This window comes from Lycium barbarum, chromosome 6, assembly GCF_019175385.1.
Source record: "Lycium barbarum isolate Lr01 chromosome 6, ASM1917538v2, whole genome shotgun sequence".
Classification (NCBI taxonomy): domain Eukaryota; kingdom Viridiplantae; phylum Streptophyta; class Magnoliopsida; order Solanales; family Solanaceae; genus Lycium; species Lycium barbarum.
The window spans coordinates 122,659,528-122,686,118 of NC_083342.1; the positions used below are offsets into that span (position 1 = coordinate 122,659,528).

Consider the following 26,591-nt stretch of genomic DNA (forward strand, 5'->3'; position numbering starts at 1 on the left):
GTGTCCAGTTCGGGCACTAGTCATGGCCCATGGGGTTGGGTCCTCACAGATAGTGCCTATATATATCCAAATACGCGTAAATCCATCCCTAATCATTTCTTTTTCATCAATCTATCACTTCCACAAATACCTTTTCTTTACCTAAAATCACTAAAGCTCTTGATAGCAACTCAAATACAAGGGTAGGAATCATTTACATACCTTGAGGGGTCAAGAATCCCAAGAATCACCTTAACTTTAACTCCCTAAGCTTCCCATTCTTGGAGAAACCCTAGAAACAACCTTCTTCTTCACAAGCTCGGGGTTACGAGGTCCGGGTCTTGTCAAATCTTCACTACTATGCCATAAATGTTGGGAGAGCAAAATATTAGGGTTTTCTGATCTGGGAAAGAGAGAAATAAGACAGAAAGTCGTGGACCATGTATTTATACTCGGAGAATTAAATGCTTCAGTGGTCCAGTTCGATGAGCGGGTCGACGACCCGTCGACGTGCGCCTGCAGAATGCAGAGCTGCGGAATCCTATCAACGTCGCACAACGACGGCCCGTCGACAGGTTCGACGACCCATCGATCTTGACTGGTGTCTGTAAACTTTTCTAATTCGGTTCAGGTCGCATCGATTCAATTCGTTCAACTTCAAATCCTGTAAATCACCAGGAATACCTGCTGGTACCATTGCACATGGGGTAGGACACTTCCTATCTCCAAAACTCGGGCTCGGGTCAATTCCCAAGGCATACCCAACTAGGAAATCATAAGTTCTACCACTACGAAGACGAGGGGTGTAACATTCTTTCCCCCTTAGGAACATTCGTCCTCGAATGTTCGAGCAATCCTGGGTTATAGAAATTTTGGCATAGTTTCCCCTGTACTTATATCAATCCGTCCTGTACGCAACAACTCAAAATAATGCCTCACAGGGACACATACTATAACATACAATACTATGGCCCCACACGACCAATCACGATAACTGAAATGAAATAATACCTGAGAAAAGTGATGCCTCTGACTGCACCTCCTGTACTGCTGGGAACAAATGCGGGTACTTAATATTCATCGCTTCTTCCGCTTCCCAAGTCATTTCTTCAACATTCTTATTCCTCCACAAGACTTTAACGGAGGCTACATCCTTTGTTCGCAACCGACGGACCTGTCTGTCCAATATAGTCACTGAAGTCTCTTCGTATGATAATTGTTCGGTCACCTGGATATCATTCACTGGTATAACTCTTGAAGGATCTCCGATACACTTACGAAGCATAGATACATGAAATACTGGATGCACCGACTCTAACTCCAAAGGCAATTCTAGCTCATATGCCATTGTACCCACTACACGAATGATCTTATATGGCCCAATATATCGAGGGCTCAACTTACCCTTCTTGCCAAACTGTAACACCCCGTACCTTTAACCTAAGCTTTAGCCATGATCCTAGACTTAGAAAACCCGATAAAGAATATGGGAATTGGAAATTTCCTCTTCAGTTGTAAGATGGTAGTTTACACCCATGAACAGTGATTGTATTTCAGTATACGGCCCGTATTTCAAGTCGTAAACTGGTACCAAAGATTTCTGAACATTCTGGAATTTGGCATTTGGATGTTACATTGTTAAATACGGATCGTATTTCAAAATACGGCCCGTATTTCAAAACTTATTTGGAATTTGGGAAAATGTCCTTGATGAAAGTTGTAGATCTTTGAAATACCTTTCCAACGGTATATTATGAGGGTCAAACGGACATCTGTGCAAAGAGTTATGACCATTTTACTGAAGAGACGCAGTGCAGTCCATACGGAATACGGACCGTATTTCAAAATACGGCCAGTCTTTCAAAATACGGCACTGGGCGTAAACCTCAATTTTTCAGAACAGTATATATTCGTCCATATCAGTTCAAATCATTATTTTTCATTCCTTCAAGCCCTAGAACGACCTCCTACCCTTTTGCATCATCAAGAACACCAAGGTAAGCCTACTCTAATTATTCCAAGTCAATTCTAATACATATCCTTGTAATCTAAACAAGAAATCATCATTCCTAAACTAAGCTTTTCAAGAAAACCCACCTCAAAGTTCAAGAATTTAAGATTTTGGAAATCTTCTTCAAAGTTCAACTCTTTAATTCAAGTTTTGGAGCATTACCAGGTATGTAGAGTTATTATCTACGTGTGAGAACATCATTGTTCTTCCCCACGCCTCCTAATCCATAAAGTATGAAACTTTACAAAACTAGGGTTTCTATTCTATACTATTCTCATGATAACTCTGGGTCCATGTCTGTGACTATATTATGTTTGAATTGCTATTATTCTATCATTGTGTTCTTGATACTCATTATGATTATTGAGAATCTGTCTGTAATCCATGAAAACTCATATTTTGTATTCTATGGGTTCTTGGATGCATGTTTTTGACTAAGAATGATTATTTCATGAATATCCTATATGTCTACAAGTTTTCATGCAATTAAATCATAGGAAAAATACACCAAAACACCCCTAAACTATACCCAAAATGTCGATATCACACTTAAACTATACAGACGACCCATTACACACCTGAACATTTCAGAAGTGAATTTATTTACCCCCTGCAAACTGATGACCACTTGCACAATGGGAAGTGTAACCCACTCTCATCACCACGTTAGCGCCACCTTGGAAATTTCCTAAATTTTAATTTTATATTTATTTCCTTTTCTTTATTCATTTAATTTTTTATTAATTATATTTACACTAATTAATCCCTAATTAACCATTAAAATCCTCCAATAATTATATCTTCTTCATCACCACCACCTCATTTCACTAGAATCACCAATGCGCTACCACCATCGCCATCAATTTCACCACCACCAATCCGCCACCAATTTCACCACAACAAATCCTCCAATAATTATGGACAAATGAATTTGAACAGAGGGAGTATTAGTAATTTTACTACTACTGCTGCTATTACATCAGCAGTAGTAGTACCAGCCCGCTTTCACCACTACCAATTCAAGTTAGCAAACTTGGCATCCACCAACTCATATTCACATTTCACTACCACCCCATTTCTTCTTCATTCCCATCCTCCAAATTCATATTTTTTTAATCTCATCCCCACCCCCACTGCTACCTTTCCCCCGCCATTTCTCCCCCTGCTCCCCTATCTTCACGTCCCCTGCCCCTTTCCTCCATTTTTCTCATCACATTGTTTAATCGGGCAATTAATTGTTACTTTCTAATTTCATTATTAAAAAAAAATCCACAATCCAATAGAGTTTGCAGAGATTTAGTAGTAACCTAGGTTTCATGGCTACAAAATTCCAACTTTTAATGGCTCCAAAATCTGAACCTTTTTCTTGTAGTATTTTGATATTTTTTTCAAGAAAGGAAAAGAAATGGGTGAAATTGATGGCGGTGGTGGTGGTGGCTATGGTGTTTTCCGGTGAGATGTGGTGGCGAGATAATTTGTGGCGGATGGAGCTCCATCAATGGCGGAAAAATGAAGAAGAAATGGGGGTGGAAGTGAGATTACAAGAATGAAAGAAGAATGGGGTGGGATTACAAAAATATTAATTTTGCAATTAAAAAAGAAAAAGAAAAAATGAATTAATTTTAATCGAAACGCGCCTATTTTTTAATTAATTTTACACTTTATGCCACATCAGCTCAGGAGTTGTTATTAGTTCCACTTTTTCATATATTAGGTGTGTAATGGGTCGTCTGCATAGTTTAAGTGTGATATCGACATTTTGGGTATAGTTTAGAGGTGTTTTGATGTATTTTGCCTAAATCATATAATTACTTTCATGTCATGATACAAGAAATATACATGCTAAATACAAGTTATTTCATGAAACCATGCTACAAGTTATCTCATGAAACCATGATACAAGCTATGTTACAAGTTACTTCGTGAAATCATGATTACAAGTTATTTCACGAAAATCATGGGCTTCTTAGCCAACTATATTATGTTCATGTTTTTGGGAGTTGCACGAATTACCGAGAAGGCTCAGATAGCCTGAAACTACGTAGCCACCGTAGGATAAGGATCGCTCCGCCCAGTTAGGACGATACCTTAATTTTACACTGAATGGATCCATCAGGCACGTTACCACCTTATACCCTGGCAAGGTATGGGGGCTCTGCTGGTCCGGCGAGGTACCAGAATCCACGTATCCACGTGGTGATATCATGTTGTCGGTTTATGAAATGTTCTCCCTACTTATCATGTTTTACTTATGTTATATATATATGTACCCATGCTCATGCTCATGCTCATGCTCATGCTCATGCTCATGCTCATGCTCATGCTCATGTTCATGTTCATGTCCAGGTTTTCAATTTCAGTTCTTATCATGTTATTCCATGTCCCATGTTATTTCTTTCAGTTGCTTTACATACCAGTACATTCAATGTGCTGACGTCCCCTTTTATTGCCCGGGGACCTGCATTTCACGATGCAGGTATGTATTTATAGGACGTCGCATCGGCTCAGTAGGATTTGCTCGTATTAGCTCATTGGTGAGCCCCATCTCATTCGGGGTTTAGTCAGTTATCTTTATTTTACTAGTCATGCATTTAAAGGTATGCTGGGGGGCCTTGTCCCAGCAAGTACGTTTTCCAGTCAAGATTCACGATTAGAGATTTCATAGACTAGTCAGTTTAGTTATGTTAGACATGCAAGGTATTTAGCCATCTTTGGCTCAACTCATGTTATTTCCGCATTTATGATTTAAACAAGTATTTTTCATTAAATTATTATGACATCTCATGTTTTATAAAAGCTCATCACGTTCATGCTATATTTCCACTCATGTATGCCTCATGATGATTCAGCAAGCCATGTGTTTCGCTCGGTCACATGCAGCATGGCACCGAGTGTCATGTTTCGCCCAGGCCATGGTTCGGGGCATGACACAAACGTCATCACTCCCTTCATAGGTGAAACTTTCAGGAACACCCAGTCGCCCATCTTGAACTCTAGCTTACGTCGCCAATTATCCGCATAGGATTTCTGTCGGCTCTAGACTGTTAGCAACCTCTCTCTAATTACCTTCACCTATTCAACCGTTTGCTGTATTAAGTCTGGGCCTAGTAACTGATCCTCCCCAATATCAAACCATCCTATGGGCGATCTACACCTCCGCCCATATAAGGCCTCATAAGGAGCCATCTGAATACTGGAATGATAACTGTTGTTATATGCGAACTCGATAAGAGGAAAATGATCCTCCCAATTGCTCGAAAAGTCAAGCACACAAGCTCTAAGAATATCCTCAAGGGTTTGTACAGTATGCTCTGCTTGCCCGTCCGTCTGCGGGTGGAATGCGGTGCTAAGACTCACCTGAGTCCCCAATCCCTGCTGGAAAGACTTCCAGAATCTGGCTGTGAACTGTGCTCCCCTATCTGAAATAATGGCTGAAGGAACACCATGGAGTCGTACAATATCCTTAAGGTAAAGCCTCGCATAATCCTCGGCTGCATAAGTAGTTCTAACAGGCAGAAAGTGAGCTGACTTTGTGAGCCTATCATTTATGACCCATATCGAATTACACTTCCGCTGAGTACGGGGCAACCCTGTAATAAAGTCCATATTAATTACCTCTCACTTCCATGTCGGAACCTCCATAGCCTGCAATAGACCTCCAGGCTTCTGGTGCTCTATTTTAACTTGCTGACAATTTAAACACTGAGCGACAAATTCTGCTATATCTCTTTTCATACCATCCCACCAATAAACTTCCTTGAGATCATGGTACATCTTTGTCGAGCCTGGATGAATAGAATAGCGGGAGTATTGTGCCTCTCCCATAATCTGCTAACGGAGTCCTGCAATACTAGGGACACACAATCTACCTCGATATCTGAGTACCCCATCACCTGTGATCACAAAGGGTGTCTTTTCTTTCTGAGGTGTTGTATCTCGGTAATGAACTAGAACAGGATCCTCATACTGACACTCATTTATCTCAACTACCAAGGATGATACCGCTGTGTCTTGAACAGTAACTCTTGCATCACCTGAATCTAACAATCGAACTCCGAGGCTAGCCAATCGATGAACCTTTACGGACCATTTCTCTTCTCTCTGGCGATACGTGAGACAAGCTACCCATAGATTTGCGACTGAGGGCATCGGCTACCACATTAGCCTTCCCGAGATGATACAGAATGTCCACATCATAATCTTTTAAACTCTCTAACCATCGCCTCTGACGCAAGTTCAAATCCTTCTGTGTAAAGATGTACTGGAGGATTTTATGATCAGTATAGATATCAACATGGACACCGTACAAGTAGTGCCTCCATATCTTTAAGGCATGAATCACTGCTGCCAACTCAAGATCGTGGGTTGGATAATTCTTCTCGTGCTTCTTCAACTGTCTAGAAGCGTAAGCGACAACCTTACCGTGTGTCACACCCCATTTTAACCCGGGTTGATTTAGGAGTATGACATATTGGTGATTCCTGTTTATTTTATTTAAGGAGTCGCCACCTAATTAATTTAACGGTGAATTAGGACACCTAAATGTTAACTAAGGTAAAGTTAAAACTAAACCTCAATTAATAATCTGCTTAACCAGTATGATTCTAGGTAAGGGCTCTATATTATCCTAAAGGGAAGGGGTTAGGCATCCTTTAGAATCCGTTAACTCACGGTTATCCGACCAAACTTAGGTTAATTAATTGAAATTAAAGATGTAGCATTTTTAATTTCAAGAAGTGGGCTTGTAATGTTGCTAATGTTTCAAAGAAAAATATGAACTGCTTAAAATAAGACTTATACATATTGCTAAGGCTTTAAATAAGAAGGTTATTAAAATAAGACTAATACTTTGTATAAAAGAAAAACTTTAAAATACTATTTGAATAAAATTTATAATAGTTGCTAATAGATTTAAAGGAAGTAGCATAATAAAAATGAAGTTTACAAAGTATGATAACTTACATATAAATAGAAGAAGATGCGAATTTATGCAATGTTTCAATAAATATTTAACAAAACTAAGCAATGAGATATTAATTGACTTTGAGCTTTAGAAGTGTGAATAAAAATATGAAATAGCTAATAGATTTCCTTTATCCATTTTTATATTATCTTTATCAACTATGCTTAATGAAGAATATGTGTGATTGACTCAAAAACTTGAAGAGTTATAAAAAATGTGTTTGAATTTATGTTTGCATATTAATGATGTTTTGAAATTTCTCGAATAGTAAGAATAAAATACACTTCTCTTAACTCGAAATATAAAATCATGCCATTTTTGCAAATCAAAGAAATGAAATCAGAAAAGAGGAGAATAATCTTATCTTATGTGATTAAATGTTAGTCTTCCTTAAACTAACTACCCATTACTAGAACTAAACCTACTGATTAATTATGATTTATCGAAACTAACAAAAACAAAACAAACAAAGAGTTAGTTACATAATACAAATTAAATGCACAAAATAAATAGAGGAGTAGATAATTTAAATGGGCTCAGCCCATTTTAAAGAGAGCTACTGCAATCGGACTGTTGTTGCTGTTGCTATTGGGCTTAGCCCAGAAATTCCCTTTTTATTTTTTGCTATGGATGGATTGACGCGGGAGAGAGATTACGTTGGGATTTTAGTCCAACACCGAATATGGAAGAAGAACGAGTCCCTCGGATTCGTATGCGGTGTTCATGCATAAAACGGAAGAAAGGAGTTAGTGCATAATCGATAAATAAGGCTAAATACATGAAATGTAAATAAATGAACTAGTAAAAAAAATGTATATAATAGGTATATTTGAGCATATCTCATGTGTATACTTCTTATATAAGAAACAACTACTGCATATAACAAACACACTGATTATACTCCTATTTCCTATCTAAACCTGAAGGAACAGACCACTCAACCAGACCAATACGTCCTCAACCCATTGAACTTTGTTTGACTCAGGGGTGAAGAGAATGAAGAAAATAAATAGCAAGGATAAAAGGATCATACGCGGGAGCAGAAATAACCTTGCAACAGAACTAATCCATATGAATTCGGAGATGAACATAATTAAATTGAAATGAAACTGAACTGAGGAAGGGAAGCAGTTGTCACATTTTCGAATACCAAGACTAAATGAATCTTCCTGATTCATTAACACATCCGAGTATGCAAATAAAATGAAAATGAATACAAGGTTGGGTTAATTTACACTACTAGTAGTGATTTTCAACTATTGTACATTCACAATGTCTAGTTTCATGCATGGCTTATCAACAGTAATAACAACCTTTGAATGGAGAAGATGCATCCACCAATTCTGCTTCTTTATTCTACTAAAACTCAAACAAAAAAATGAAAACAGCATTTCTCCCACAGAAGTTCAAATACAGAGGACCAGCTCATTTTACTATATTTAGGATAACTCATACACATACACCAAATTCTCACATTAGCAGACTCCACATCCAAGCTGGAAAAAGATTTATTTTTTATGTCCTTCAGTCCATTTATTCAAATAAGCAGCGAAATAAAGGCAGGCTGATTACGCTATTATGCATAGCCAACCTGAATCCAATCATGCTTAGGCCCTATTACGTAACAATCGACTAACTACTTCTACCCTGGCTTAACACAGGACACGCATTAAACTAGACAAATCATATTCATATAATTCCCAAAGACATACTTGAAATGGACCAGGCTAACAACTAGTCATGCTAAACAGACTAAATGTCTTAAATCTACTGAACAACAAAATGCAACCAAACCAAAGATATTAAACTGAACCAAATCATGAAAGTAACTACTAAAAAAGAAATTGAACCAAACAGGGGACATATTTGTTAAAGTTTTAAGGTAGAGATTACTGTATGTTAATTAAGGATTATCAATCATACTATTTGATTAAACAAGCCAATATACAGATGTAGATTCATACTAAGGTAATCTTCAGATAATACGAACATGAACAAATATCAAGATTAAGGCTAACTGAAACATAGTCATATATTTTGTTCCATTTTACCAAACAGCATTAAGCCAATATCGAAAGTATAGATTGCATTTTGAACCTCCTTCAACATTTTCGAATACCAAGAATATCTTCAGCTAGTCACAACAAACACAACAGGGACTGGATTACCAGTAAAAGTAACTAAGCGGGATTTCAGGATCAGTAATTAACCCATACAAACTGGGCATGATTTAAAATAGGCATCTACTTATCTAACTCTTGCATACTGATCCCTGAACCTAACTAATCGGGACCAAATTAAGAACTAACTCATATGAACATGTTTAGACAGGAATCGAACTCATGTAAACGTGCTTAACTAACAGATGGCGTAACTAAGCCACGAATATCAATTATCAAAAAAAAAAAAACAATCTTAACTTAATGATTAACATGACTATACTAACAATTTAATGTATAGGCAGAAAATAAGCAAGCAATACTAAAAATAACTTAAAGAGAATAGGATTACCTTCTTCGGGTGCAGCGAAGTGGGTGCGGGTCTTCGATTCACACTCGAAACACTTCAAATTCGAGGTTGCGAAACTCGGATTCGCAACAAACACAGAACAGACGAAAAATCGTTTGAGTATTTTGATTCGATATTTTTGCGATATTGTGACAACTAAACAAAATATTTCGCAGAGGATTTCTTGAACTGAAAGAAAATCGGCTATTTGGGAATCTGCTGAATCCAAAAAAATCCCCCCTTTTATCGATGAATCAACCCCATTTTATAGGGTTTTGGGTTCAAGACAAAAATGACGAAAGGAACAGAGAGAGAAGTAACGTGGTGATGTCAGAGCACGTGGGGGTATGGGTGTGGTGGAGATGATGGTCACGTGGTGTCAGAGGTATGGGTGCGGGATGGGGGTCACGTGGTGAGGATGGAGTGGAACAGAGGGATGGCAGAGGAGCGACACGATGAAGTGGAATGGCAGTGAGGAGTGGAGATGTCGGGCGTGAGTGGAGATGATGGATATGGGTGTGATGATGTCGGAAAAGTAGTGGGGGTAACGTGGGAACAAAAGAGGATGGGGTGGCAGCTAGGGTTTAGGGGTAAAGGGGAGGAAGAGGAGTGGGGCGATGGAGTGTTTGGCTGGATGAGGAGGCGGCGATGGGGAGGTGGAGAGGCGGAGAAGGAGAGAGGGAAAGGAGAGGAGGTGAGAAGGGAGCGGCGGAAGAAAGTGGGGAAAATGAAGGGGAACCCTAAAAGGGTTCCCTTATTCGAATGACAAAATGGATCGGACCCGGTCCACGAGTGGACCGGGTCAATTTTAGACTGGGTATTAAAACAATAGGCTAATAAATTAAAACACGAATTATTCTAAAAATTGAGATAAGAGATATGGACTAGTCCAAAAAAATATTAGGAGTCAATCGGGATTTGATTTGGAGCCCGGTAAGTCAAAATACGGACCGAGTGCAAGAAATAATTTGGTTTCTAAATTTGAATAAGAGACCTATTTAAATAACTTGTGTTAAAATATTGATCGACATAAAATATGCAAACATTAATGTTCAGATAAAAAATGGCGTAATAGCCGTGCAATAATATTCCGAAAATCCACAGTAAGATAAATATTATTATTTAATTATGCAAAGATAAAATGCGATGTGTGTGCGTAAGCTGGTAAAATACTGAAATGATAAAAAATTGTGAATAATAATAATAATAATAATAATAATAATAATAATAAAATACGATAAATAATAATAATTGATAGAATGATACAATGGCGGTATTGATAAGAGGCTAATAATTATAGTAAACATAATATATATTTTTTATTTTTTTCAAAATATTAGAAGCTTAAAATAGGTATTTGGCAGAGAGACGGGACAAAATTGGGTGTCAACACCGTGTTGTATCAATACACAACCAATCCAACACCTGAAGCATCACAATATACCACATAGCCATCTGCTCCTTCTGGAAGAGTCAAAACTGGTGCGGAAGTTAGCTTATCCTTCAACGTCTGAAAACTCTGCTCACAAGCGTCTGTCCATTGGAACTTAACTGATTTCTGAGTCAATTTGGTCAATGGGGCTGAAAGAGAGGAAAATCCTTCTACAAACCTTCTATAATAACTTGCCAAGCCCTAGAAACTACGTATCTCCGTTGGTACCGTGGGCCTTAGCCAATTCTTCACAGCCTCAATCTTCTGAGCATCCACTCTAACACCTTCTTCTGAAATAATGTGACCCAGAAAAGCCACAGAGTTCAACCAGAACTCACACTTAGAAAACTTAGCATACTACTCTTTACCTCGAAGAATCCCAAGCACTGCCCGCAAATGTTCTGCATGATCGGCCTCTGACGGCGAATAAACCAGAAAATCATCTATGAACACAATCACGAACAAATCCAGAAAGGGCCTGAATACACGATTCATCAAATCCATGAATACAGCCGGGGCATTAGTTAGCCCGAACGACATAACACGGAACTCATTGTGGCCATATCTAGTCCAGAATGCCGTCTTCGGAATGTATTCTTCCTTCACTCTAACCTGGAGGTATCCTGACCTTAAGTCTATCTTCGAGAAATACTTGGCGCCTTGCAACTGATCAAATAAATCATCAATCTTCGGGAGCAGATACTTATTCTTTACAGTCACTTTATTCAATTGCCTATAATCAATACACATTCGCAAAGATCCATCCTTCTTTCTCACAAATAACACTGGGGCTCCCATGGTGACGTACTAGGCCTGATAAAGCCCTTCTCGAGCAAATCTTTCAACTGTTCCTTCAACTCTGCAGGTGCCATCTTATAAGGAGGAATAGATATTGGCTGAGTGCCTGGGAATAGGTCAATAGCAAAATCGATCTCCCTCTCTCGGGGAATGCCTGGAAGCTCATCTGGAAACACTTCTAGGAACTCATTAACCACAAGGACAGATTGAAGAGTCGGCGACTCTGCTTGCACATCTTGAACTCGAATTAGGTGAAAAACACACCCTTTTCTGATCATCTTCTCTGCCTTAAGGTAGGAAATAAACCTACCTCTAGGCGAAACAACATTACCCTTCCACTCTAGGACTGGCTCGCCGGGAAACTGAAATCGGACTATCTTTGTTCTGCAATCAACATTAGCATAACAGGAAGCCAACCAATCCATTCCCATAATAACGTCGAAATCAATCAAATCTGCTACAAAGTGGCGGTCAGAAACTATAACAACACAATCCCGATATACTCGTCTAGCTATGACCGGATCGCCAACTGGCGTAGACACCTCGAATGGTTTAATAGACTCAGGTTCTACCCCAAACTTACCAGCAACAAATGGAGTAACATATGATAAAGTAGATCCTGGATCGATCAATGCATACACATCATAGGAGGAAAAGGATAATATACCTGTAACAACATCAGGAGACATCTCGCGGTCCTGTCTACCAGCCAATGCATACACGTGGTGCTGAGTACCGCTCGAGTTGGACGCTCCACTCCTCCCTCTACCTCGCCCTGCTGGCGTTTGAAAAACTTGGCCTGAAGGGCGCACTACAGAAGAAGAAGAACCAGACATAGACCTTGTAGGCTAAACAGTGCCCATGCCACCTCCTAACAGACAATTCCTCATCACATGACCTGGTCGGCCACAAGAGTAACAGGTATTCGATCCCAATCGGCACTGCCCAACATGTAACCTACCACTCTAGGCACACCGTGGTAAGAGTGGTCTCATCTGTCCTGAATCCGGTCTGTACTGGGAGCCTGATGCTCTAGAACTTTGGGCCGCTCCGGAATAAGAAGACCGATCAAACCTCGAGCCTGAAAACCGCGGAGGTGCACTCCCTACCGAATGATATGAATACTGGGAATGTTGCCGCCTCTGTCCTCCCCTGGCTCACTTCCAATGTCGAGAGATCTAGCCCTCTTACCATGGCCTCGGTCACGGTCACGCTCTGTCCCCCTCTGACGCTCGCGATCTTCCAGATTCTGTGCATATGCCTGTATAGGGAGATATCCATGCATGGCTGCAATGCAGCAGTCGTACAAGCATCTATCAAATGTCGCCCTAAACCAGCCACAAAACGATGAACTCTGTCCTCCATCTCAACCACCATGGCTAGGGCATATCTAGCCATAGAATCGAAATACACACAATATTCTTGAACACTCATGTTGCCCTGCTCAATACGTAGAAATTTGTCTGCTCGGGCTCGCCTGACCTCAGGAGGCAAATAATGGCGGATAAAAGCATCTGCGAACTCTCACCAAATAGGTTGAGGAGCATTCTCTCCTCTAGACAACTCCCAAGTCTGATGCCACTGTACTGCAATGTCGCGAAGTCTATATGAAGTTAACTCCACCGACTCAACCTCACTTGCATGCATAACCCTCAAAGTCCTCATCATACCATCAATGAAATCTTGGGGATCCATATTCTACTTTATCACTGAAAATTCTGGAGGATCTAACTCAAGGAAGGTCTTAACCCTCGAACTACCAGCTCCTTGCCGCTGAGCCTGAGCGGCTACTAATCTGGTCAATAACTGAACAGCATCCCGCACATCCTGGCCTGGTGCATCTGGCTGAGGAACTAGGGCGGTTGCTTAAGACGGTGTATGTGATGTCTCAGATGGGCTCTCACTCTGAGCCTCATCCTGAGCCCTAGTGGCCTGCCGAGTATGGCTAGTGGCCTCTCCTGTGGCTTTCTTGCCTTTCTGGGCAGCTGTAGCTTTCTTGGGAGGCATTGCTGAAATCATAGCAATTCATCAGAAAGCGAACACCTAACACATGGCTCTATCGCACAATCTAGGAGAGAAAGAATGACATCATCCTAAATGTCTTGTAGTCTCCTGTTTATAAGTGTGGTGCACAACACGCCCATAAACAAGACTCTACTAGACACGGTCTGTAGACAACCCTAGGACGGAACTGCTCTGATACCACTTCTGTCACGACCCAAACCGATAAGCCGTGACGGGAGTCTGACCTCTAGCGATCAAACACCCCTAAACACTTATTTGAAACATACTTGATACGCTCAAATTACACCTATTAATGGCGTAAAGCGGACGTTGTCAAATATAGTAACCCAACAAGGTTGGGGTCGAATCCCACAGGGAATATGGAGAGAAAAGATTACTAATCGTATGCGATACCGATCTTTAGATGCTTTAATCCTATTCCGGATAGTTTGAATTGATTGTTGAATAATGTAATTTAATACTTTGACTTAGAATGTAATTAATGTGAGAGAGAGAGACTAAGGTTGTGTTCCCCAATTTGATTAGATATTATGCTTCAGGTTTCAAAGTGATATACTTCTAATGGTTGTTCTATGAATATGCACTTGGTCTTTTAAAGACTTCTTAATGTTTCCCAACAGTTAAGCAGTATTTCCTCTTTATGATTCTTCCGAATATAAAAGAGTTACAATCGAAGAGCGACCAATGATGCCAATTTAGACTTATTCTTATTCCTAAGTTAATCTATTAAACGAGGGTTAACGCCTCGAGTCATTGATATTCAATCTTACAAATATTGACTCTCTTTCCCAAGAAAAGTCAATATAATGGCTTCGGCTAATGCTTGCAATCATTACCCAACGTTACAACTCAAAGATAGAATAAATAACAACAACCATTATGCATATATCAATAATAGAAACCCATTCACATAATACCCATCATGGGATTCACAACCTTAGAACTGAAATTAGCTACTCATAATGTTTCTTGATAGAAAAAGCTTAAATATTAACATAATACACTTACAATACTAATACAAGATGGAATGAGAGTGAAGTTGTTGCCTTAAATGCTCCAATCACTTCAAGATTAAAAACCTAGGGTTTATGCCTCTAAAATAAAATCTGAATGTTGAATTAAAACCCTACATTATGTATTTATAGAGCCAAAAATCGCGCCAAGTTTCTGGACAAAAATGCCCTTACGCCGCATTGTTACGGACCGTAACTCAGGTTACGGTCCGTCCTTCATTTCGTCATTTGACCACTTTGACGTTACGGCCACCATGCGACGGACCGTACCCTGTGTTACGGTCCGTCCTTCTGAAGCGTAAGTGGTGACAATTACTTGGCACTCTCTAGAATTTTGGATGATGTTACGGTGAAGGGTTACGGACCGTAACATGCGTTACGGACCGTAACACTAAACCGTAACACTGAAGGTTTTATTGAAACTCTCTGGAAATTTAGCTCATGTTACGGTGACATGTTACGGACCGTAACATGAGTTACGGACCGTAACACTCCACCGTAACACTGATGGTTTCAATGAAACTTTCTGGAAATTCAGGCCCTGTTACGGTTCAAAGGTACGGACCGTAACATGAGTTACGGACCCTGTTACGGTCCGTAACATGAGTTACGGAGCGTCGCTTAGCTCCAATTTGTCCCTTTTTTTTAGCATTACTTCTCATTTCCAATCCTTAGTTAATCAACCCTATAAAACACAAAAATAACATAAGAAACAATGTAAAAACACTTAAAATCAAGCAACATGTCTAGTTACAAAGGCATAAAATGTGCTAAAATTCACGGCACATCAACACCCCCAACTTAAGCTTTTGTTTGTCCTCAAGCAACTACAACAATACTCGCTACTAACACACGACATCTTAGCAAAATAAGAATGACTACGGTGGGTTTGGCATGTGTTGTTAGCACGGACTCTTCGATCCAAGAAAAATATTTAGGCTCTTATCCATCTCCTGTTTGTGACACAAAATGCACATTTCAGAAAAATTTCAATTAACCATGCAACCTCAATTAATGACACAATCATAGTACGGGGGTCTCTATGCACATGAATTTCAACTTCCAGAAAGCCAGTTACTTTGAAACCTACAATCCTTATGCCCTCACATAGACCAAAGTATGTCCCAACACACATTTACGATATAAATGGGACAGAAGACTAAAGAGACAGAAGAACACTCACACTCACAAAGAAATTTGCATACCATGCGTGCACAAACCATAGGCTTGCCTTTATTTTCCATGCATTCAACTCTGAACAATTTGATCGTGATCACATTAGGACTTTTTGGGCTTGTAACGTTGGCTTAGGGACGGGTAGGATGAATATTTGGGTATCGGTGACTCACTCTCCTCGACACTTCTTTTTGACTTCATTCATCATTCTTCCTATCATTTCCGACCCTCCATCTTTAGCGCGGATTTCTTTAGAACTTACATACCTATATATCTAAAAAAAAAAAAAAAAAAAAAATTCACATTGAATTATGTCCCTTTATATTCGTGAACACCCCCAACAGGCCTTTGGCCTCATTTTTCGCATCTTGACTTATCACCCCCAACTTAGGCTTTTAGCCTCATTTGTCATTCTTCCGTGTCAAGGAGGGACTTGGTGCCAAATGGGATTATTCACAAAAGGGAAATAGGTTAGTTCATGGTTAATCAAAGAAAAAGTCTATAGGCTCAAAAATGGGAGACTAGGGATCATTTTCTGTACGGGCCAGGCTCATTTAAGATACTTGGGGGTTAATACAAAGAAAGTCTAAGATCACTTCACAATCAAATTCTCTTTTGAATTCACGCACGACCAACCGGGCAAGTTCTAGATTGCAAGCATCATATGCAAATAGAAGCTAAAAACTCACCACACAATGGTATAAGGATTGTTTAAATATTCCGACTTCATTTCCGTTTGAAGATTTCATATGCATAAACACCCTTTCTTTGCAATGTCATTAAAAGAACCATACATGTCAATATCAACAACTCATTTTTGATGTATATCACAAATTATTTTTCGGAGGGATATCATTGAACTTGTAAAAACCATTTATATCTATGCTAGAAACACGGACCACTACCACTTAAGTCATCATTACTTTACTTCTATATTAAACATCCTAAACATGCTAGGTTTAACATACACATAGCATTCTTCGGGAATAGAAACACATAGCAAAGACAAACCGAAGAACGTCCTAACACATACTTGCTAATAAAAATAATACCAACAAAACAAAACAATAACAATTGTCTTAAACACATGCTTATTATCACAATTTTGGGATAAAATACCCATCAAAACAAAAATACTAAAAACAATCTCCAGTATACTAAAACAGCAATCCCAACAACCAATCAGTAAATACTACACCCCCAACTTAAAAGCATGCATTGCCCTCAAAGCATCAATATAACGCATTAAAAAAAATGGAGGGCCTCCCTGGAGCGCACTAGGCACTCGGATCTGTCGCAGCATCATGGGGTGGAGCAGTGGGTGGGGGAGAAATACGGTGAGCCGTCTCATTGGGCTGAGCTGAGCTAGAAGTAGCTCCTGCGGTGTCGGAACTTAACCGGGACTCTTGGCGGATTCTTTTCAAAGTACGCCGCTCCTCTTCCTCATTCTGTGGGCGCAACTCAGCATATGGATCAAGACTTTGGAGAATGGGCTCGAGATCTGGCGATGCTCTGCTTCGTTTCCCTTTGTCCACAGAGGGGATATCCTCCTCCAACTCTTCGTCGTGCTGTTCCTCAACCGTGTCTTCGTTGTCATCATCCCCTAGTAGGCTCTGAACCGGCTGGTATAGGCTCTGTACCAACTCCGTGTGTACTTTAGGAACCTGGTCTGTCGCCACAGCCACTTCCTGGGCCTTCAATTTCTGCACATCATCCTTGACAGACCGCAACTCACTCCGAATAGCGCCCAATTCCAATGTAGGGTGTGTCCTAGTCAGCTCAGTCATCCTGCCCTCAATACCATCTATTCGGGAGTGGATTTGTAGGTGGTCCGCAGCCATTTGTTCTTTTATCGGTCGCAACGCTGCATCAATAGCCCTTTTTGTGAATAATTTTAGCTCAGTCATGATCTGCTTGACCTGCCTATCTGTGCGATCCGCTTGCAGGACCACTGCCCCAAAATTGTCCCGGTTGAACATCATTTTTTTCGCAAGCTCGGGTGGGACTCCTGGTGTTGCCTGCGGTGGTGCTGGGCTTGCTCCAGTGGAAGAGGTAGGACCACCCGAAGTAGGTGCGGCTGGAGGTGGCATAGGCTGTGTAGCATGATCAGCCGGTGGAGCCTCAGAATCTGTGTGCTGATCCGCAGCAGCTCCCTCTTCACCCATGATAGCCAAGGGTATAACATCTGATCCCGTAGGCCCCTCCGGCACCTCAGAAACCGATGCAGAGGGCAACGAACCCTGGCTGAACACCTCATCTTTCCCTTTTGTGATGTCATAAATATGGCTGGCAATCACACTGTGATCGATATGGGGTAGGGGTTCTGGTTCTGCACGCAAGCATAGTAGCGTAAGCAGGCATGGATGAATGAGGGAAGTGGCCGGCTGGGTGGCTCTCTCTTGGAGGTCTTCGGCTATCAGTCGCCCGAAGTTGATCTTATATCGCGACATTATGGAAGCCACAAGAACAGCCCTGTCTGGAGTCAAATAATTATCTGATTGGGTAGGACGGATTCGGAACAGAATAATTTGCCACCAAAACTTTGCCTCTGGCGTTAGGGTGTTTTTCCAAATCCGCGTGGTGGCTGTCAACTTTGGCACTATGGCCCATTCAGGATCTGTTGTCCGTGCAATAACAGAAGCTACCCATTTTCGGACGGGGATTGTATCCTTCTGTTCAATTTTGTAGGCAAACTCCCCTTCTTCCGCTGCTGTAGGCTCTATATAATCTTCCCCGAATAGTGTTTTATTTATAGCCGATGGAGAGACATCTATCTTCTTTGTCCGGAATACAACCTCATTCATTGTCGGTACTTGAGTTGCTCGCTGCCCTTTCTTCACTACTTTGAATACAGCTGCCCCATATGAAGCGTAGAATTCCCTAACAAAAACCGATATGTAGGACCCAACGGGGTTTTTCAAAAACTCCAACTTGTGGAATCGGATAGTATCACTAATGCCGGGATATCCTTCGATTCCATCGAAGATGACATTCCGTTCCTCGAAAATACTCCGCCTTGGGTCCATTCCCTCACCTTTTACCCGCTCACACCCCTTGTTATACAAATCTTCAGATCCCTCCACATTAAACCGGAGGATCTTCTCAGTCATAGTTTGTAGCCGAATGTCAAGTTTCCTTCTTTCCTGTTCGCGCTCTTTTTCGCGCTCCTCCGCAGTAGACTGTCTAATGGGTGGTTGAGGTCGGTGTGTTGGTGTGATAGCCCGCTGGGGTTCACTTTGGCTCGACGAACTCGACGAGCTCGACTCTCTTAACTCCTCAGTCGAGGAGGAACTTTCTGATTGTGGGTCTGGTTGGCTGGGGGCAACTGGTGGGGGTGGCTTGCTGGGTGCGACCGGCCTCTTTTTAGGCCTGGCGTCCTTGATCAGATCGTCGTCGCGCAGCCGTGAGGTTACCTTGCTTGCAGCACGACCTTTTCCTTTTTGCGCGACCTTAGCTGAAGCCTTCTTTGATTGTCGTGGTTTACCCATACCTGTGGAAGGAAAAGTTAGATATGATGTACGAGAAGTTGTAAAAATTTTACACCTTATGAATTTAAGCCAAAGACTTTAATTAGGTCAGGTACCGTAACACAGTCGACGGACTGTCGATGGTGTTACGGGCCGTATCTTCATCCGTAACTGAAATGGTTCAATTAAGCAAAGGGACCGTAACACAGTCGACGGTCCGTATCGTAGGATACGGTTCGTAACGTCTCACCATAACATGATCAAAATTTTTAGAAAAGTTACTGGAAATTTGAGAGGTGTTACGGTATGATGTTACGGTCCGTCACTCGTGTTACGGTCCGTAACACCTCACCGTAACGTCTGTCAAAATTCCAGAAGGTTTTCATGGAATCCATCGATGTTACGGTGTGGTATTACGGTCCGTAACATAGGATACAGACCGTACGTTACGGTCCGTAACACATAATGACGGGCAACGGATTAGCAAACAAATGACTTGGCCAAATTTTCTCGTTTTAAGCACGAGGCCAAGATTTTTGGACTTAATGTCCCATGGGTATGTTGTAAAACAATATTATATCCCCTCACATGCCTCGGGTTACTCAGACTTCACCCGGTTTTATTAAAGTTTTTATTGGGGACTTTTATCGAACAGTTGGGTGGCAAACCGATTTAGTAATTTCAAAAATGAAACCTTTAACCGGATTTGCCCTCCAATTCAGTGGGAAGCAATTGCTCGTGCCCAAGAATCTTTTAAACAGCACCAATACTAATCCCAACCCTCAACCATTGTCAAATCCCCCATAACTTATCAATTGAAATTCAAACTCAACCAACACAGCCCAAAACACGAATTTCAACGCATATTATACGAAATTATTCATGAGCATCATAGAACTCGCATTGATAGCTAAAAGAAAAGAGCAAAGACATGTAATACCTGATCGTTGGCGATTGTAAGGGTGAAACTCAAAATTACAACAGGGATTGTGATAAGAAGATAGTAAAGAGATTTTTTAGAGAAATATGGGGGAGAATGGAAGATGAAGAGAGGAGGATGTGAAGAAGAGAAGAGAGGATTTATGAGGGAGAAGCAGTTGAAAAACGTTTTAAGAATCCTTTTAATTTGAAATGGGAACCGTCGGTAATGTATTTAAACATTTCCGACAATTACGTTACCTGTTACGGACCGTATCCTGAGATACGGACCGTATCTTGTGTTACGGTCCATCAAACGACCCCGTTTCACTTATTCATTAATGACCTGGCAGTCCAATCGACGGACCGTAACTCGTGTTACGGTCTGTATCACCTGGCGTAACATGTTGAAAATTTCCAGTGAAGCCCAGATTTTGTATCAACGTTACGACCCAGGGTTACGGTCCGTAATACGTACGACGGACCGTAACTTGTACCGTAACACTCTTCCTCACCCTTCAGTGATTTTTTTATTTTTTTCTTTTTGCCTGTTACGCTTCATGATACGGACCGTAACATGAGTTACGGGCCGTAACATGGAGCGTCTCGCCTTGAATCATTCAGCAGTTATTTCGTCCCTTCAGTTCTCAAAATCCCATCACATTAGCACATCAACAACACAAAAGAATACAAGGACAATACAAACTTTAAACTACTTACAAAGCGGTAAATGTGGGTTGCCTCCCACACAGCGCTTGGTTTAACGTCACAGCTCGACGTGGTACCTCATTTTCGAGTTCAGGAGCCATATTTCAAACGATACCTATCCACAACCTTACCATCATCAATACACCAATGGTAATGCTTCACTCTTTGTGCATTCACCTTAAACGTCGGAGTGCCATCCTCGGATTTCACCTCAATGACGCTTCCATTTGGGGATACACTCACAATTTCAAAAGGGCCAGACCAACGGGACTTTAACTTGCCTGGAAAGAACTTCAGGCGTGAATTGTATAACAAGACCAAGTCTTTTGGCTGAAAATCCCTTTTTAGGATCTTCAAGTCATGATAGTATTTCATCTTTTCCTTGTACAGTGTTGCACTTTCATAGGCATTGTTCCTAAATTCATCCATCTCGTTGATTTGAAACAACCGCAGCTTGGTTGCTTCATGCCAATCCATATTCAGCTTTTTCAATGCCCAAAGGGCTTTATGCTCAAGCTCAATAGGCAAATGACATGCTTTCCCAAATACCAACTTATACGGTGAAGTCCCTATAGGCGTTTTGAATGCCGTGCGATATGCCCATAAAGCATCATCCAACTTTTTAGACCAGTCAGTGCGATTCACATTGACCGTCTTTGCCAAGATGCTTTTTATTTCTCTGTTTGAGACCTCAACCTGACCACTCGTCTGAGGATGATATGGAGTGGCAACCCTGTGATGCACGCCATATTTTTCAAGAAGATCAGCAAATGGTTTATTGCAGAAATGAGATCCACCATCGCTAATAATAGCTCTAGGAGTGCCAAATCTAGTAAAGATGTTCTTTTTGAGAAACGCATTGACTCTCCTACCATCATTGTTAGGCAAGGCCACCGCCTCCACCCATTTGGAGACATAATCCACTGCGACAAGAATGTATTTCAGGTCGTAGGAGCTCACGAAGGGCCCCATAAAATCAATTCCCCATACATCAAATAGCTCCACCTCAAGAACAAAGTTCATCGGAGTTTCATGCCTCCGACCTATTGTGCCCTGGCGTTGGCATTTATCACAAGAGCGTGCCAACATATTTGCATCACGATAAATGGCTGGCCAGTAGTAGCCACACTCTAGCACCTTGGCTGCTGTTCGATTTCCACTGTGATGTCCACCAACTGGAGAATCATGGCAAGCTTTCAAAATGTCCATCACCTCAGATTCCGCCACACATCTCCGGATCATATTGTCAGCACACGTTCTGAATAAGTAAGGCTCATCCCAACAATACTGTCGGCAGTCTCTCAAGAACTTCTTCTTTTGATATGTCTTCAACTCTTCAGGAACGATGCCAGTTACCAAATAATTGGCAATATCGGCATACCATGGTGCCACATCATTGGCAATGACCAAAACTCTTTCATCCGGGAAAGTGTCATCAATATCTAGCACATCACTCGGTCTCCCTGGTGCTTCCAGTCTGGAAAGATGGTCAGCTACTTGATTTTCTGACCCTTTCCGGTCTCTGACTTCAAAGTCAAATTCTTGTAGCAACAACACCCATCTTATCAACCGAGGCTTAGCATCCTTTTTCGCCATCAAATAGCGCAATGCAGCATGGTCAGTGTGAACCACTACCTTGGCACCCAACAAATAAGCCCAGAACTTTTCAAAAGCATAAACAATAGCAAGTAATTCTTGCTCCGTTACTGTATAGTTCAGCTGGGCTCCATTCAATGTTTTGCTGGCATAATAAATTGGGTGTAGGATTTTGTTTAGCTGCTGACCAAGAACAGCACCAATTGCAAGACCACTGGCGTCACACATTAATTCAAAGGGAAGTGACCAATCTGGGGACACCACAATCGGTGCGGAGGTTAATTTCAGCTTCAACTCGTCAAACGCCTTGATGCACTTTTCATCAAAATTGAATTTGGATTCTTTTTCTAAGAGTTTGCACATGGGATTTGCAATTTTTGAGAAGTCTTTGATAAACCTTCTATAGAATCCGGCGTGCCCCAAGAAACTCCGAACTCCTTTTACTGAAACGGGCGGAGGGAGTTGTGAAATCACATCGATTTTAGCTTGATCAACCTCAATCCCTTTTTCTGAAATCTTATGGCCAAGGACAATGCCCTCCTTGACCATAAAATGACACTTCTCCCAGTTGAGCACGAGGTTGGTTTCCTCACACCGTTGCAGCACCCGATCAAGATGACCCAAACATTCATCGAATGAATCTCCCACCACCGAGAAATCATCCATGAAAACTTCAAGAAAGTTTTCAACCATATCAGAGAATATGGACATCATGCATCTTTGGAAGGTAGCTGGTGCATTGCAAAGACCAAATGGCATCCGGCTGAAAGCGAATGTCCCATAGGGACAAGTGAAAGTAGTCTTTTCTTGGTCTTCCAACGCAATGTTGATCTGGTTGTATCCTGAGTACCCATCCAAGAAACAGTAATAAGATCTTCCGGCTAGCCGATCAAGCATTTGATCAATAAAAGGCATAGGGAAATGGTCCTTGCAAGATGCGGTATTCAGCTTCCGATAGTCCATACACACTCTCCAACCGGTGACAGTCCTTGTCGGAATCAACTCATTTTTAGAGTTAGGAACAACAGTGATGCCCCCTTTCTTTGGCACACACTGAACTGGGCTTACCCATGGACTGTTGGCTATCGGGTAGACCACCCCAGCATCTAACCACTTAATTATTTCCTTCTTCACCACCTCTTGCATCGGTGGATTTAATCTTCGCTGATGCTCAACACTCGGCGAACTTTCCTCCTCCAACTGTATTCGGTGCTCACAAATTCCGGCGGGAATCCCCCGGATGTCTGCAATAGTCCATCCCAAAGCTCTTAAATGCTTTCTCAATACTTCGATGAGTCTTTGGATTTGGCCCTCATTCAGAAGTGATGACACAATAACTGGGAGGGAGGCATTCGTTTCAAGAAACACATATTTAAGATGAGCTGGAAGTTGCTTGAGATCCAACTTCGGTGGCTCAATAATTGAGGGTTTTGCGGGAGGAGTTGTTCGCTTCTCTAAATCAAGAGATAGTTTCTTGGGCTCATAAGAATAAGACCCCAGACCGATGAGTGCATTTATTGTCTCAGTATATTCCTCCATTTGTTCAGCATCAAAATTTACCAAGATGGCCGATAGTGCTTCACTCAAACATTCTTCCTCCATTTTGAATTCCACAGCATCATCCACCTCATCAACAGAATTTATGACTGAAATACTTTGATAAGGACTAGGTAATTTCATACCTCTGCTTGCGTGGAAAGTCACCTCCTCATCGTTCACCCGGAACTTTATTTCGTGCTTCTCGGAATCCATAAGAGCTCTCCCCGTGGCAAGGAAAGGTCTTCCCAGAATAATAGGAATTTCTTGATCAATAGCACAATCAAGAATCACGAAATCTGCCGGCAGAAGGAATTTCCCGATTTGAACCAGTACATCATCAACTACCCCCACTGGCCTTTTTATCGATCTGTCAGCCATCTGCAATCTCATGGTAGTTGGCCTCGGCATTGCTAACCCTGATCTCATAAAAATTTCCAGGGGCATAAGATTTATGCTAGCCCCGTTATCACATAAAGCCCTAGCAAAATTTTGCTTCCCTATGGTGCATGGAATTGTGAATGCTCCAGGATCTTCCCTCTTTTGCACTGTGGTCTTGGAAAGAATGGCACTAACGCGGTGAGTGATGCCTACAGTGTCATGTTTCAATGTTTTTTTCTTCTTTGTTAAAAGGTCCTTCAAATACTTAGCAAAGCCAGGCATTTCTTGGACAGCATCCATGAACGGAAAATTCATCGTTAACTGCTTGAGTTGATTATAAAATCGCAAGCACTTCTTATCTTCTGTTTTTCTCACCAGCCTTTGAGGAAAAGGTGGTGAAGATTTGAACAATTGGCTCAAAGGGCGAAGAGCACCGGAAAGTTTTGCCTTCCCCTTTTCCTGGTTTTCCACCGGTTCCTTTGGTTTATTAAGATTCAGCTCTTCTTCAACTACAATGGGGAATTCCTCCCCTGCTTCTTCCTCGACAATATCATCCAATACACTAGGCTGCGCCTCTTTTTCAACAATATGTTCCTGATCAATTGGCTTTTTATTGTCACCCTGAAGTATTTTTCCACTTCTGGTGCTAATGGCAAGTACATTCTCCACAGAGTTCACTCCACTACCTTTTGGATTAGGAACTGTATCACTCGGTAATTGTCCCCGTTGAGGAGTATGCACTTCTCGGGAAAGGTCTCTGAATTGCGCTTCAAGCTTCTGAATGGAAGCTGAATGCGATAGTTGGACCTGGGACATTCCCTTGATTGTGCTCTCTGTTCTGTCTTGATTCATCAGCATTTTCTGCATCATACTCTTCAGTTCTGCAGAATCATTAGACGTGTTACCAGCAGAGTTAGTAGCTGAATTATCTTTCCATGGCTGGGAATTGGATGCTTGCCCCCTAGGTGGAATGTAGGGGTTAGAGCTCTTGTTGCCATAATTATTGTTATTGTAATTCCCTTGATTGGGATTACCCTGATCAGTTCTTCCATAATTCTGTCCTTGGTAATTTTGTTGAGGCCTTTGCCATGGGTGATTACCGGAACCTTGGTAGTTTTGCCGTTGATAACCCCCTTGCGAGTTATTGACATAATTCGCATCCTCATATTGTGGCTGCCCCTCAAGATAAGTTTCGTCAGAAACTTGATACATTCCGGGAGCATGAGGTGGCATCTCATCGATAACGTTTACACATTTGGCCTCTTTCTCCATAAGCCTTTTGGATAATAAATCCACGGTGGTTTGCAGTTGAGCGAACGCATGATCTCGCTCATGATTTTCTTTGGCCACCGCGGCCACAGAGGGACTACCATATGATAGGAATTCGCTATCAGTCGAATGCCAGGCTTGATTATGGGTAGTAAGCTTGTCGAGCAACCGGGTGATGTTGACAAAGGTTTTGTCCATAAAGCATCCCCCAGCTGCAGTGTTGACAGCTATTTGATTCATTGTATCTAGCCCCTTGTAGAACTTCTCTGTGAGAATTGCATCTGGAAATCCATGATTCGGAGATTGAGCTAGATAATATTTGAACCTCTCCCATGCAGCATATAGTTGTTCCCCTGGAAGTTGTTTAAACCCAAAAATCTTATCCCGAAGCTCAGCCTTTTTGCTGGGTGGGAACCATTTTTTTAGAAAGATATTGGCCAGCTCATTCCAGGTATGAATAGTATTGCTCGGGAGCTTTTCATACCATTCCCTAGCTTGGCCAGCTAATGAATATTTGAAAACCCGCAGTCGCAGTGCATCAGCAGGAACAGCACCTTGAGATTGTTGGGAACATACATGCACGAAATTCTTTAGGTGTCGAAGTGGACAGTCCTCCGAAGAATTTCGGAAATAGCCTTCAAGTTTCAATAGCTGATAGATAGAACTATCAATTTTGAAATTAGCATTTCCTGTTCTCGGGGGAACTACAGCAGAAGCATAATCAGCTTCGTCGATGAATTCTGCAAATACATTCTCATCCTCCTCTTCTTCTGGTGCAGGATGGTTCACTTGGATCCCCCCTTGGTTACCT

The 26,591-nt window shown here is 41.4% G+C and overlaps 1 non-coding gene across 1 annotated transcript; it reads left to right on the plus strand.

Annotated features, from left to right (window-relative positions):
* Positions 1–26,066: 26,066 nt before the first annotated feature.
* On the plus strand, positions 26,067–26,173 carry LOC132600942 (small nucleolar RNA R71). The gene has a single exon (XR_009567397.1). It is a non-coding gene; the product is annotated as a small nucleolar RNA R71 (small nucleolar RNA).
* Positions 26,174–26,591: the final 418 nt, after the last annotated feature.